General features: G+C 42.5%; 1 protein-coding gene across 2 annotated transcripts in view; it reads left to right on the forward strand.

Moving 5' to 3' along the window:
* Nucleotides 1-763: 763 nt before the first annotated feature.
* Nucleotides 764-13,763, forward strand: part of LOC147105266 (synaptotagmin-B) — a 1,410,822-nt gene continuing 1,397,822 nt past the window's right edge. For both annotated transcript variants that reach the window (XM_086011447.1, XM_086011449.1), the window contains exon 1: nt 764-980. The gene's annotated coding sequence lies outside the window, so the exon portion shown is untranslated. The remainder of the gene's footprint in view (nt 981-13,763) is intronic.

A 13,763-nucleotide genomic window follows, 5' to 3' on the forward strand; every position in this document is an offset into this window, starting at 1 on the left:
GTACAGACAGTGAGCTAGTTTTTATTAAATTTATTGAGAACAACGTAATCTAGCACATGTTGACCAGCTAAGTTGCTTTTCCTCTAACAGCAATTCAAATATGTAATGCATAAAAATTGAAACCTTAAACCTATAATAAACTCTGTATAGTTTGAAAAACATGCACTGTATATTTTCCTAAAAAGGAAAAATCATTTATTCATCTATTCATCTTATGGTCTGATAATGGTGCCTGTTTACATTCTCTATCTTATTTAATCAGCATTTGTGCAGTATAATTCATGTCAGTGAATGTAAACCTATACATCAAATTAGTGAGCTGCTTAACCTATCTTTTTTTTACAATTAATAATATACTGTGCAAGGCTGACAGTAGCCAGAATCTGTTCCTTGGTCTATTTTTTAAAATTAGGATGCTGCTTCTCTGCAAATTGCATTATCTATTGATCTGTTCTGTTTGTCTGCCTTGCTGAATCATTTACGCATAGAACATTAGCACTGAAATGTAGACTCCTCATCCCGTATGCTGGTGCTGCTGTCTGCTGTCACTTCAGTTGTATTTGATTTTCCCTCATTGTGCTGATCCAGCAATACTTGATGCAGGGGTGGAGAGTGCACCACAAAAGGGACCATCCCCAATTAATGCCGAGATTCGACATTACCGAACAGCACAGCAGCCAATCGGCTGCGAGCACTGTGAAATACAGCAATGTATCACTGGAGGGATTTCTGGGAAACTGCAGTGCTTTTACTATGATGCTGACCTAAACACTTCAGCACTTCTCTCTTCCTCTCTCTCTCTCTCTCGCTGTCTCTCTCTGTCTCTGCTTCCTCTTATGTTGTGAGCCAGTGTTCATTTAAAAAAAAGGGTAAAGTTGTCCTAAGTCTTTAGGAACCAGTTTCCTTTTCCCTGCTCTGTCTGTGAGAATGTCCTGAAAATCCTTTTGACGAGAACTTCCCTATAAGGAGCACAGGCTAAGGTAAGGCTGCCTAGCTGCAATAGATGATTGAAAGTACTTCTCTCAATTGCATGCATCATTGTCAGGCTGCTGCTGCCTCAGCCCGTACTGCACTGCAGCCAAAGTATTCCCCAGTATTATACAGAGCTGCAGTCCTCTTTCTTGCGTGTTGAATATAATTTGGTAAGAGTTTGATGGCTTTGTAACAAATTGAGATGAATGACATACATGATAAACGGAACCACAGTGCTTGAAAAGGAGAAAGGAAATCATACTGCAGCGTCTCTCTTAACATATAGATTCCTGATGAAAAATAGTCTGTGTTAACATTGTAGATCGTCAGTGTTCTTTTCATCACAGTTGTAGTTTATCAGACTTGATGAAGCTGCACAGCCAGCATTGTATTACTCCTGACATTTTAAAAAGTAAATTGTTTCCTGTAGTATGATGCCTGCCTCTGAATGAAATATTACATTCTGAATATTACTAATGTTACAAATCAGGCTGAGTGAAATTTAGAGATCCTTAGAACAACTCTTTACTGCATTGTTTGATTAAACTGATGTAGGTTGTGTAGAACAATACTGCTAAGACTTAATCATGAGTTTAATAAAATAAACAATCATAATTTCAATAATTCTTCTGATATTGTCAATTTATTAAATGAGTGAAAAGTTAACTATTGGTTGAATCTTTTGCCCCTACCCTTGTGATACATCTGTGATATATGGTGCATTTTAAGGATAAGTATGACTAATCTGCACAAAAACGCCAAGATGGCCTGGACAAACTTGAAGATGACCTGAATTGAAGTTTGCTTCAAATACTCAGCTCTGATCCTCTTAAGAAAATAAACCTTTAGAGAATGTTCTGCTTTTCAATAAAATGGGGAAAATCTTTCAAGAGTTGCCGCTTCATTGCCATTTCTTTGCTTTAGGAGCATTGTAGGGGTAGATCATGATCAGAACAGTTGTGGTGTAGAAACTATTTGTTACTGGGCTGTTGCCAATGATGGAGGAGACGACACACAGGAGCCAGAGTATGAAGGGTGGTGAATCTTGCGTAAAATAAAATACTGTAAAATGCTACATTTCAAAGCTTGACAGCACATTACAGATCTGACCACTGTCACATTAGGTGTAGTTGTATGGGTATTGAAATTCAGAGCACTGGTATTTGGTGCAGGGTGGAGGACAAGAGCATTTTCTCCTCAAACTTTTATAAAGGCTCACAGCTACTTGTTGTAAGCTCCTTGGCTCCTTTGTCTGTTAAGATAATATGAGTCGATCACAGACTTCCCTGAATCCATGGTCAATACTACCCTCGAATCAGCCAGCTGATCAGCTTACAGTTTTTCTCCATTTGAGATGGAAGGATGGGCATTTTTAAGGCTTGGCTCCAGTTATAAATGTAATTGGGTTGGATCAAATTAAACCAAACTGAACAGTTTAGTTCACTGCAAACCCAGTGTACTTTAATTGTTGCATATGGATCTTTGCTTAAGTATATGAAATGAAACCCAATCAGTTAAAGATTGTCATCATATAGATCAGTGAGTAAAGTTTGTTGAGATCGATATTTCTTCAGTGTATTCCTTTAAAGACGGTAATTGCTTGGGAAGAAAATATAGCTAATGTGATAAACACAATCTGCCAGACCAGAAGCAATAGATGAAATATAAAATTGTGAAAGATCATAATGTCATATTTGACAATGGATAATTGAATTCGGTTTGAAAAGTCTTTACGGAAGCCTGGTGAGGGATCACTATTAAAATGAAGGCAGCATGAAAATTCTCTAATCCATTGGGTATAGACGGTGGCTGCATTCCTAATAAATTACTACCTCCTGCTGCCACTTTAGTATTTCTCCTCCTTCATTAGGAAGGGAAAAGAGTTTAATTTCCAGGCTCTGATCGATAGTGGTTCTGAAGAGAACCTGACTAGTCATTCCATATTTGGACCAAAATTAACTTGTTTAAAAATTATTTTCACTACATCTATTTTTGGTGTGGTGGTGAACATTCGATGATGAATTATAGCATAATGTATTTGCCTCTTCGCTATTATAGAATTGGGGAAGAAGTAAGCTGTTTCACACCTAAATCATTGTGGGGACGAATTCATTACTGCTGTCCAAGCTAAACAAAATACAAGCTCACTATAGTGATGCAAAATATTTACAGTGCACTGCTGTAGCGTGGTCAAGGACAGGCATATTCCCTCGAATGTAGTGTGATGAGCACTGCACTGCCCTTGGCTCAATGCCATTGAGGAGTCCCACCGCGAAACTCTGTAATCCTGGCACTATCTTTCACTGTGATTGGACAACAGTCTCAGCCAATCTTATAGTGGCTCCAGTTTTGAATATGTACATATAGATATTTACTGTGGTAAAATAGCTGAGGGACTGGGCAATTTAAGGACGGGCAGGATGTGGTCATTCATAGAATTGGTATGAGAGTAGGGGGAATAAATGTGTAAATGATTGCGCAGCTCACTGAAACTGCAGGTTTAGTGTCGGTGCAAAGCAACTTCTTGTAGGGTGTAAATTGAATGTCAAGACCTGAACTGACTCTGAAACAAAGTGCATTGAGATTCCCTCCTTCCAGGGAGTCTCACTCCTCTTCGCTCTGTTGTCAGATTGGGCCCTGACTGCAGAACCTACACTGTAATTCCAGTGCTGGTGTGAAGCAAAACTGCTGTGCAGGGTTGGCAGAGTAACACAGCCTTGTATGTAACTCTAGCTATGCACAATTCTACACAGTGTGCTGCTAAATAAAATACATTTTAGTGGCTCGTTGATACAAATTGCTACTGCAATCAATGTTGACACATAACAATTATGTTGGAAAATTGCATGGTGCTTCAACAATATTGTACAACTGCATATTAGAAATCACTAAAACTGCTTTTATGCTGATCAATTAAGCATGCTTACCTGAGCTTTCTTGTAATTATCAGACGACCAAGTCAATTACAACCAAGCTGAAGCTGTGATTTTTAAAGCGAGCTCTTGTTATGTTTTCTGAGTTTTGAATTAGTTAGTACTTTTTAAGAGCAACAGTGTTTAACCACTCAAGATTCACTGCGCCTTTTAAAACAATGTTGGAAAGCTGAAAGAAATCAGCTGGTAATTGTCCTATTTTTTTAAATTGGGGAACAAATTATAAAGAAAAGATTACAAAATTCTTTATTTTATATTCGAGGATATCCAAAGCTAAATACAAAGCTCCTGGAAAAAGAGAACCGTTGGTTGTAACAGTGAGGAAAAAAAAGCTTGAGTCTTTTCCATGCCCTCTCTGTCAAAGTCAGTAATGCAGTACTTGAGATTCTCCAGGAGTCTATTCTAATAGGTTGTCCTCAAGTACTTTTGTGCACAGTCATCCACTTGCATATGAATCACAACCAGAGAAAGTTCAACAGTTCACATAACCTTTCCTGACTGCACAATATTTGAGGTATTGCATACTGTCATACTGCTAATTTAGTGCAGGAATTCCAATGGTATTAATTTGCTAGCACAGTACCAGTCAGTGTATACCGACTGATATAGCATCTGTACACATTTACAGTTTTAGGCCAGGCTCTTGGAAAAAGTGAAAATCTCACTGCTAGAGATGACACAAAGCAAGTGAACTCTGGGCAATCAACTTACCAGCACGAGTCAGATCGCTTCTGCTAGCAGATTTGGAATAGCAAAATATTTCAGTGTGTTTTCCCCCAAACTTGGAGCATCACTGTGCATGTGCAACCACACACATTGTTTGGTGTCACCTCACTTGTGTGGTGCTGGCACTGTTACGCTGCTGTTATAACTGTCATGTTATGTTAATCTAAATAAAATAGCCAGTAATTTGGTTCATCCATCACCACACCTGCCCCCCCACCCCGCCTCACCCCATGTGCTCGCTAACCTACAACGCCTCAATTTTAAAATTCTCATCTGTAATGTATTATCACATGGTTGACTTGGTCTCACAGCTTTAGGTTTGGCGGTGGCTTTGTGACTGTAGACCTCAGCTGCACTAGTCACTTGAGTTGGATGGAGCTCCCTAACATTCTTAGATGCCATCTCCATAGATAAGACAATTTTGCATGCTATGTCAAACATTAGGTTCAAAGTGTTCAGTAATTGGACTGGTGAATGAGCACACACTGTCCAAATTATTGAACACTCTGAACCTAATGTTTGACATAGCATGCAAAATTGCCCTATCTATGGAGACTGTCTAAGAATGTTAGGGAACTCCGTCCAACTCAAGTGACTAGTGCAGCTGAAGTCTACAGTCACAAAGCCACCGCCAAACCTAAAGCTGTGAGACCAAGTCAAAAGCATGTCGGTGAGAGCAGTGAGAGCAGTTCAGTGAATTGTTATCGCTGCAATGGAAATCACTCACCACAGTCCTGCCAATACAGAAATGCAAAGTGTTTTCACTGCCAGAAGCAAGGCCATATTTCAACAGCTTGCAGAGCTAGATCTAAAGCAGGAAGTAAGAACCATTCTAGTGGCAATGCAAAGCAGCGACAACAAAAGGGAGGAATTCACAATATTGAAGTGAACACACCTGATGTTGAAGAACTAAGCATCTACACTGTCTATGTCAGTAGCAGCAATGCAAGCAGTCGCGAGAAAGACTTCCTTACAAAACTTTTGATCAATGACCAATATATTGATATGTGTATCAACACAGTGGCGGACTGCTCTATCATGAGTAAGGACACATATGAGAGTAAATTTAATCAGATACCACTTAAAAAGAGTACCGTAGAGTTAAAAACTTACTCTGGAGAAATCCTAGAGACAAGTGGACAAATGGAATGTACAGTTCAACACAATGGCTAATCAGTAAAGCTACCTATTATTGTAGCAAGCTACAACTACAGGCCAACCCTCATGGGCAAAGATTGGTTGAGAAAGTTAAAACTAGACTGGAACAAACATCTTCATTGTAGATGCTTCAAAGAAGCGACTCGACACAATGCTGAACAAGTAAAGACATGTTCTCAGACAGTTATGAGGGCATCACTGGGTATGACACATATATCCGTATCAAGTCCAACGCGAAGCCTGTCTATTGTAAAGCAAGGCCGGTCTCCTATGCGTTGAAAAGTCAGGTGGAGGAAGAGTTAGGGAAACTGAGAGAGATCAGAGTGCTAGTAAGAACTGACAAAAGTGAATGGGCTACCCTGATTGTGGTAGTGCCCAAAGCAGACAAAACTATACACTTGTGCGGTGACTACAAAGTTACTATCAACCAAGCAGTTGATGATGAATAGGACCCATTACCTACATCACAAGATTTGTATGCAGCACTCTCTGGGTCAAAGGATTTCTCTAAGCTTGACCTGTTGCATGCTTACGCTCAGCTGAATGTTGACAAAGAGAGTCAACAGTATCTCACTAGCGACACACACAAGGGACTGTACTCATACAACAAGCTGCCATATGGTGTAAAGTCCTTGCCCACAATCTTCCAGACTACGATGGATAAGATTTTGCAAGGAATTACAAATTGCTTATGCAATCAAGACGATGTGCTGATTGCAACAAGCAGCAAGGAAGAAAATCTAGAAGTGTTAGATTTAGTGCTTCAAAGGTTGAATTCCCACAATGTCAAATTGAAAAGGAGCAAAAATGCTTTTGCACAGCCTGAGGTTGTGTACCTTGGTCTGAAAGTTGATGCAAATAGCTTGCAACCAGTTGAGGAAAAGATTAATGTGGTCATCAATGCCCCAAAGCCACAGAACGTGTCTGAGTTAAGATCCTTCCTTGGAATGGTCCAGTACTACATATTTCTTACCTGAGTTAGCAACCATTGCATTGGCTCCTCAAGAAGGATGTCCAGTGGAAGTAGACAAAAGCGCAACAGGATGCTTACGACGCTTGTAAGAGAAGTCTCTCTAGCAGTGCTCTCCTTGTGCACTACGACACAGAGCGTGAGCTTAAGTTAGCGTGTGATGCTTCCAGTTATGGTGTGGGAGTTGTCATAAGCCACGTAATGGATGATGGCCAAGAGAAACCAATTGTGTTTGCATCACGAACCCTCACAAAGAGTGAAAGAAACTACACGCAAATTGAAAAAGGAAGCACTCGCCATAGTGTTTGGAATCAAGAAATTCCAACAGTTCCTGATCAGCAGAAAGTTTACCCTGATAACTGATCGCAAAAACCTAGCAATATTGGGGCCCAAATCTGCCATCCCTGCAATGGCCGCATCAAGAATGCAACGTTGGGCAGTGTTGTTGTCACAATATGACTACACGATTGAATATCGCACTTCAAAGCAAAACGCAATCGCAGATGCCTTGTCCAGGTTGCCACATGAAGGCTCGTGTTGGGAGTGAAGGTGAGATTTTCACGCTAGGTGCAGTTGACAAAGGCTTTCCCATGAATGCAACTGAGATTGCAAATGAAACTCTAAAGGGCTCAGTACTGAAAAGAGTGTATGTAAACACCTTGAATGGATGGACAGATCAGTGTCTGGACACTGAGTTGAAACCATTCCATAACCATCATACCGAATTGTCTTGTGAGCAAAGTTGTATCAAGTGGGGAAACAGAGTGGTGGTACCTACTTCTTTGAGAGATAGAATTCTGGCCGAACTTCATACTGAACATCCAGGGATCGTCAGTATGAAATCAATTACAAGAGTTTTGTTTACTGGCCTGCATTGGACATTTGTCAGCAATTGCAGCGTTTGCCAAAATTGCAGAAACAAACCACCCAATACTCCACTACAACCCTAGTCATGGCCAAGTAGACCGTTTCAGAGAGTACATGTAGACTTCTGTGAGAAAGCAAATGATTATTTCCTGGTACTTGTAGATAGTCACTCAAAGTGGATTGAAGTGAAACACATGGGTTCAAATACTACAACTGAACATACCATAGATGAGATGAGCTCTATCTTCGCATGTCATGGCTTACCTGAAGAGCTTGTTTCTGACAATGGCCCTCAGTTCCGTTCTGCTCTATTCCACGAGTTCATGAAATGGAACGGTATCAAACACACTCTCATTTCCACCATATCATTCAGCTCCAAACGGGGCAGCCGAAAGGTCCGTCAGAATAGTAAGAGAAGCTCTCAAAAAGCAAGTGTTGCAGGGTTGTTCGGGACTCAGCATGAAGCAATGTTTGGCAAATTTCTTGCTGAAGTACACAACTACTCCACACACTACAACTGTATATACCCCAGCAGAACTCTTGATGAAGAGGAGGTTGAGAACATGATTGAGTCTTGTTGAACCAAATTTTGCCTCAAGAGTTGAACAGAAACAGTTGAGTCAGAAGCGTTATTTTGACAGCAATCGGAAAAAACGCAGTTTCAGACAAAATGTGTGTGTTCGTGTTCTCAGTCCCCCTGGCAGGCCGAGTTCACACAAATGGGACATAGGAACCGTGGTAGACGTTGGTGGAACCAAGAGATTGGTGACAACATCTGAAGTGTTCATGTAGATCAAATGATCTCTGTTAGAGATGAACCAAGGCGTGATCTTGAACCACTTGATCATGAACACATACATGAGTTTGACTCCGTTCAGACTTCAGAAACTGAAGTACCGGATTCAAACAAATCTGAGCTAGAAACAGGATCATCTTTGAGTTCGGAACCAAAACAAAACAGGCCAAAAATTGGTTCAACACAAAACTTTTTGTAAGGAGATCAGGAAGGCTCCGCAAACCTGTTCTTAAACTGGATTTGTAGCATTTGTAGTTGATTTAATAGAAAAAAAGCCAAGAGTTTTTGTTATGTGGTACATGTAAAGCTGGGAAAGGTGGAACCATAGTTTTCTTGTATTTGAGAGGGAAATATGTGCATTTTTTTAAGGGGAAAACCGTGTCATGTATTATCACATGGTTTGTCACATGGTTTAGTATGAGCATGCTCAGTTCACTCTGGCCTAATAAAGCAAACTCATAAACTAACAATTGGTGTCTCTGTCCTTCATTTGTTCCACCCACATATATTACATCATTCTTGTTTTCAAATTCCTCCATGGCCTCGCCCCTCCCTATTTCTGTAATCTCCTCCAGCACTACAACCCTCCGAGATCTCTGCGCTCCTCCAATTCTGGCTTCCGATTTTCATCACTCCACCATTGGCAGCCATGCCTTCAGCTGTCTAGACGCTAAGCTCTGGAATTCCCTCCCCAAACCTCTCTGCCTCGCTACCTCTCTCTCCTTCTTTAAGACATGCCTTAAAACCTACCTCTTTGACCAAGCTTTTGGTCATCTGTGCCAATATGTCTTTATGTGGCTCAGTGTCAAATTTTGGTTGATAACATTCCCGTGAAGCACCTTGGTTCCTTTTTTGCTACATTAAAGACACTATATAAATGCAGGTTATCACATGGCTCCATTATTAACCTATGAGCATGTAATTGTTCACCTTCTGGCATCCCCACAACTGTCTGTCTTTGCCAAGTGCCACTGATTACTCATATCCCAGAGAATGGACTTCTAGCATTTTTGTCCTCTCCTTCAAATCCTACCACAGCTTCATCCTCCATACCTCTGCGATCTCCTTGGCCCTAAGTACAATTACTGGTCCTCCAGCTACCGGCCTACTTGTCGTCATCCCCTCCTTGTCCTCTACCGTCGGTGGGGCTGCTTCAGCCACCCCACCTTCTGGATCTCCCTCCCTCAGCAACTCAACCTTGTCACCTCCCGAGCTTCAAAATCAGCATTTTAGGCCGACCCTCTTTGATCATCCGTTTGCTCTCTCCTTGACCCTCTTTCCCTTCCTGCCTCTCCCCAACTTACTGTTCACTCCCTATTTACCATAAAGTGTAAAGTGCTCTGAGACGAATGCTATAGAAATGTAAGTTATTGTACATTATATTAAATTAGCAGCGTGCATCAATGTTTCTTACACCAGTTATATTATCCCAATGTGACTTTTGGTTACATCGATAATACACAATTAGAGAAATTTGTCTAAAGCATGATTATGTAGGTCAAAATATATAATGATGTAGGCATAGAGTCATCTATTGGAATATTACAGCCCACAGTTTGACTTGAGAAGTGTGATGTACACTTACATTTGTAGATAGTCACTATCTATGTACTTTGGAGTTCATTTCTGAGTCTTTAATTATAAACCTTTAAAACCAGAGGCTTGCTGCCATTTTGGTTGTTTTTGTTTATTCTTTTGCTTGTGGTATGTGAATCTGGAAACTGTTCCATGACATGTAAAATGCTATGTAATTATGAGACTGAAAAACTGCTACTAACTTTACAGGGCTGAGGGCTAGATTATAAATGTTCAATTTGATTTGACTGTGAGGCCTTAATGATTGATAAAAGACAATCTTTGGGCAGTGTATGAATTTGCAGGCAAATATTTTTTTTGGATTGTATGCCTGAATATGATGGTAAATCTGAATTGTGTTAGTTATATGTTTTGCATATTCTGAGAGTTAAATAGTTATTGCCATGAATTGAGTATTTGTTACTGATTTTTTTTAAAGTATGTTTAAAATTTATGAATTAGCTACAAGTGTTTTAATTATTTAAATGATAATGATATATGATAACATGTTATGTATTCGTAGCAAAGTATGAAATTGTGCAATGAATGTGGGGGAGTAAAGAACTGCCCACCAAAAGGAGAATTCAAATCACATTATCCGATGGTTGAAAATTGAACACGACTTGCTATGTCCTATATCATCTTCCACCCACTCTCTGACAATAAAGACACAGCTATCTTGCAGACTAATGCTAGCTTCACTACTGATTGCAATCAGCACAGATGAAATAACTGATTGAAAGAATGATGGATGACACTGCAAAACTGTTTTTAATGTGACATTTAACAGCTGTCCTGCACAGTACGGCCGCGATTTTGCCGGCTCTCAGAGGGCAGGTTTGGAGGCGGGTCAGGTGTTAAAGTCGCAATGATTGACGGTGGGTTGGAAACCCGCCGCGAACCCGCCTCCGTCTGAGTTTCAGGATTGTCGGGCCTGCGATCTCACAACAGACCCAACACCAAGCGGCGGGTAAGGGATTTAAGGCACTTCTTGTTAAGTGCTTGTTTAGAGCTATTTTGACAGCCTTTTGCAAATTTCCAAGTTGTGGGTCGGGTTTCACAACGTTCGGAGAACACGCCAGGTAAGTTTCGGGAAGACCAACGAGCTGGAAACTTCACAGCTGCAATTGCAGTCTAAAAGCTGCACTCTCAAATCTGGTCAGTTTCAAATGTCAGAGGGTGGTGATTTAACAATTTGGTAGACCTGTGTTTAGCCTGCAAGTATGTGGTGTTCACTCTGTATCCACTGTCACCTGTATTGCTGGACATAAAAGGTGCCCTCACCCTTCACTGTGCCACCTTAAATTGTCAGCACACATCTGGCAACGATGTCAAACATTCATGGAGCATTAATTTATTGCAACTTAAGAAAAGAACAGAAACTTCACAATTCTATCAGAACACCCTAGTGAGAACCCTTGTGCTTATTTATGTGTCAGCGTTCTCTTACGCATGCTTGTACATCGTGCTACCCCTGTGGCTTCAGCAGATGTAGCTACAGCCTGCTCACCTCCCTGCTGCGCCTGCTTAGACGCCTTTGGCATCAACCTCTGGGATTTGGTGCCTGTGAAAGGCCCCGCCAAAGTCTGCTCCTCCTGCGGCTGCATAGGGGCAGACTCGGCCATCACTGCTTGGGTGCTCATCTGGGGCTCTGATCGAGGGGTGGGCAAGGGGCTGGAAGTTTGAGCGCTTGGAGAGGAGCCTCCACTTGCATGTTGCTTCCCACCATCATCCCTCTCATGGGCCACCCACACTTCTCTGCTAGCAACTAGCTGGAGAGCACCTTACTGCACATCAGTGGGGCCATAAGGACCCATCTCTGTACTGACAGTCCTCATAACAGGGACGTCCATGCACCTCTAGTTCCTCTCCATGATAGATGCCCATCTATCCTCCATAGCTGACCATCTATTTAGAAGAGTTACCATGTTGGTTTGAGTCTGGCGATTTATGTCCTCCATGGAGGTTGCCATCCTTTCCATGGTGGTACCTGCATTCGCCATTGTGTGCACCACGGCATTGCTGATGTTTGAGATGGACTCCTCCATTGTCTGCACACTCACAGTTACCGTGGTTACAAACCCAGTCAGAGCCTCCTGAACTTGTACCTGAAGCTCCAGCACCGCTCTCTTTCTGGATGGCCCCCAAGGCTCAGCGTTTACATGCAGCTGAGCAGAGTGAGGAGCGTCCTGCGGCCTCCGACGAGGACTCTCCACAGCTGTCCCTGTCTCCACCATCTGCTCCTGCTCACTCGTGCGTTGTGATACACCAGGTGACAACACTACTCGCAAATGATCCACCGAGGTGTGCATCTCTGCACTGGTGCTGGGTGTGCTGATTGCTGTTGATGCTGCTCCCTCAGAGGATGCAGCATCCTCTGAGGAGTCCTCCTGCTCTTCCTCCTGGACAGTAGGGAGGGGGGCGTTTGATGGTCCTGTGGGAGAGTAAAGACAGGAGTTAGACATGTGATATGTAGAGTGCAGACACATCCCATTGTGCACACGATGAGCATTCAATTTCTATTGACATCAGATGCCATATGTGTCACTCATGAAAGCCAAATAAGATGGATAGAGAAGCATTCTGTCACCAGGTTGTTCAACTGAGCCCGTCTCTCCGTCCCCCACTTTGAGCTGTTCCACCGATCCCACAATTTTGAGAGCTGCCTCCTCAGCGTGGGTGAGCTGCGCCATGGATGGTGGTCCTCCTCCTGTTCTCTCCCTCTCCCTCTTATTGTGGGATCTCTTTTCCTGCAATGAGGGAAAGAAGTGGAGTTTCAGTGAGAGTGATGGAATGAGTGTATAGAGTGGATAGGATAGATGATTAGTGGGAGACTGTGAAGGAGTGGGTTCCCATTACCAGGTTCCCTCCTTTTAAGTTGCTAGTTGGTAACATTGCATAACCTTGAGGGTGAGTGTGAGGGGTGCATAGTTAGATGGGGAAGTGATTCTATACATAGGGAGAGAGGGATGGTTGATAGTGCAAGTGGTGCTGGGTTGAGTTAGGATGTGCAGGAGGAGGGTTGGCAATGCAGAGTGTTGGGGATGTGATGACAGACATAGCAGAATTAAGGTCAGTGTGCTTTTATACTCACTTTTCCCATGCACAGGAGATCATTGAACCTTTTCCTGCATTGGACCGAGGTGCGTCTTACCATGGACCTGGCACTGACCTCAGCTATTTGCAGCCAGGCTGCCTTCATCTGCTGAGGAGGTTTCCGTCTTCCATCTCCCGAGTATAGGACCTCCCGACGACCTCTGACTCCCTCCACAAGAACATGGAGGGATTGCTCATTGAAGCGGAAAGCTGCCTTCTGTCTCTCTGCAGACATAGTGAGCACCAGCAGCAGTCAGGAGCAGCAGAAACGACCTCAGATGTAAATGTGAAGTGACCCCTTAAATACTCCAGCTGCAAACGTGTCAGCAGAGCAGCTGTACAGACCCGCACCTTGTGATAAGGGCGGGTAACCCACACGGCGGGCTTAACTAACTCAATGAACCAAATATTGTGTCAGCAGGCTGGCTGATGCCAGCAGCGGGCCTGGAGCCCACCAAGCACCCTTCCCAACACCAACCTGCCTCCACAGAGAATATCGTGGCCTACATCTCAGCTGAGAGGTCAGTTCAGGGGAGGGGTCTGGAAATTCTACTGGCACTTCTATTTGCTGTGCCAACATGCTCACACCTACTTTTGATCATCCTCCTACTGGATTTATATTCAATGCAGACTGTAGTTAGGCATATAGTTGAAGGAAGTGTTACAGGAA

This window comes from Somniosus microcephalus, chromosome 18 (genome assembly GCF_052327205.1).
Source record: "Somniosus microcephalus isolate GS21.2 chromosome 18, FLI_Smic_1.0, whole genome shotgun sequence".
Lineage (NCBI taxonomy): Eukaryota > Metazoa > Chordata > Chondrichthyes > Squaliformes > Somniosidae > Somniosus > Somniosus microcephalus.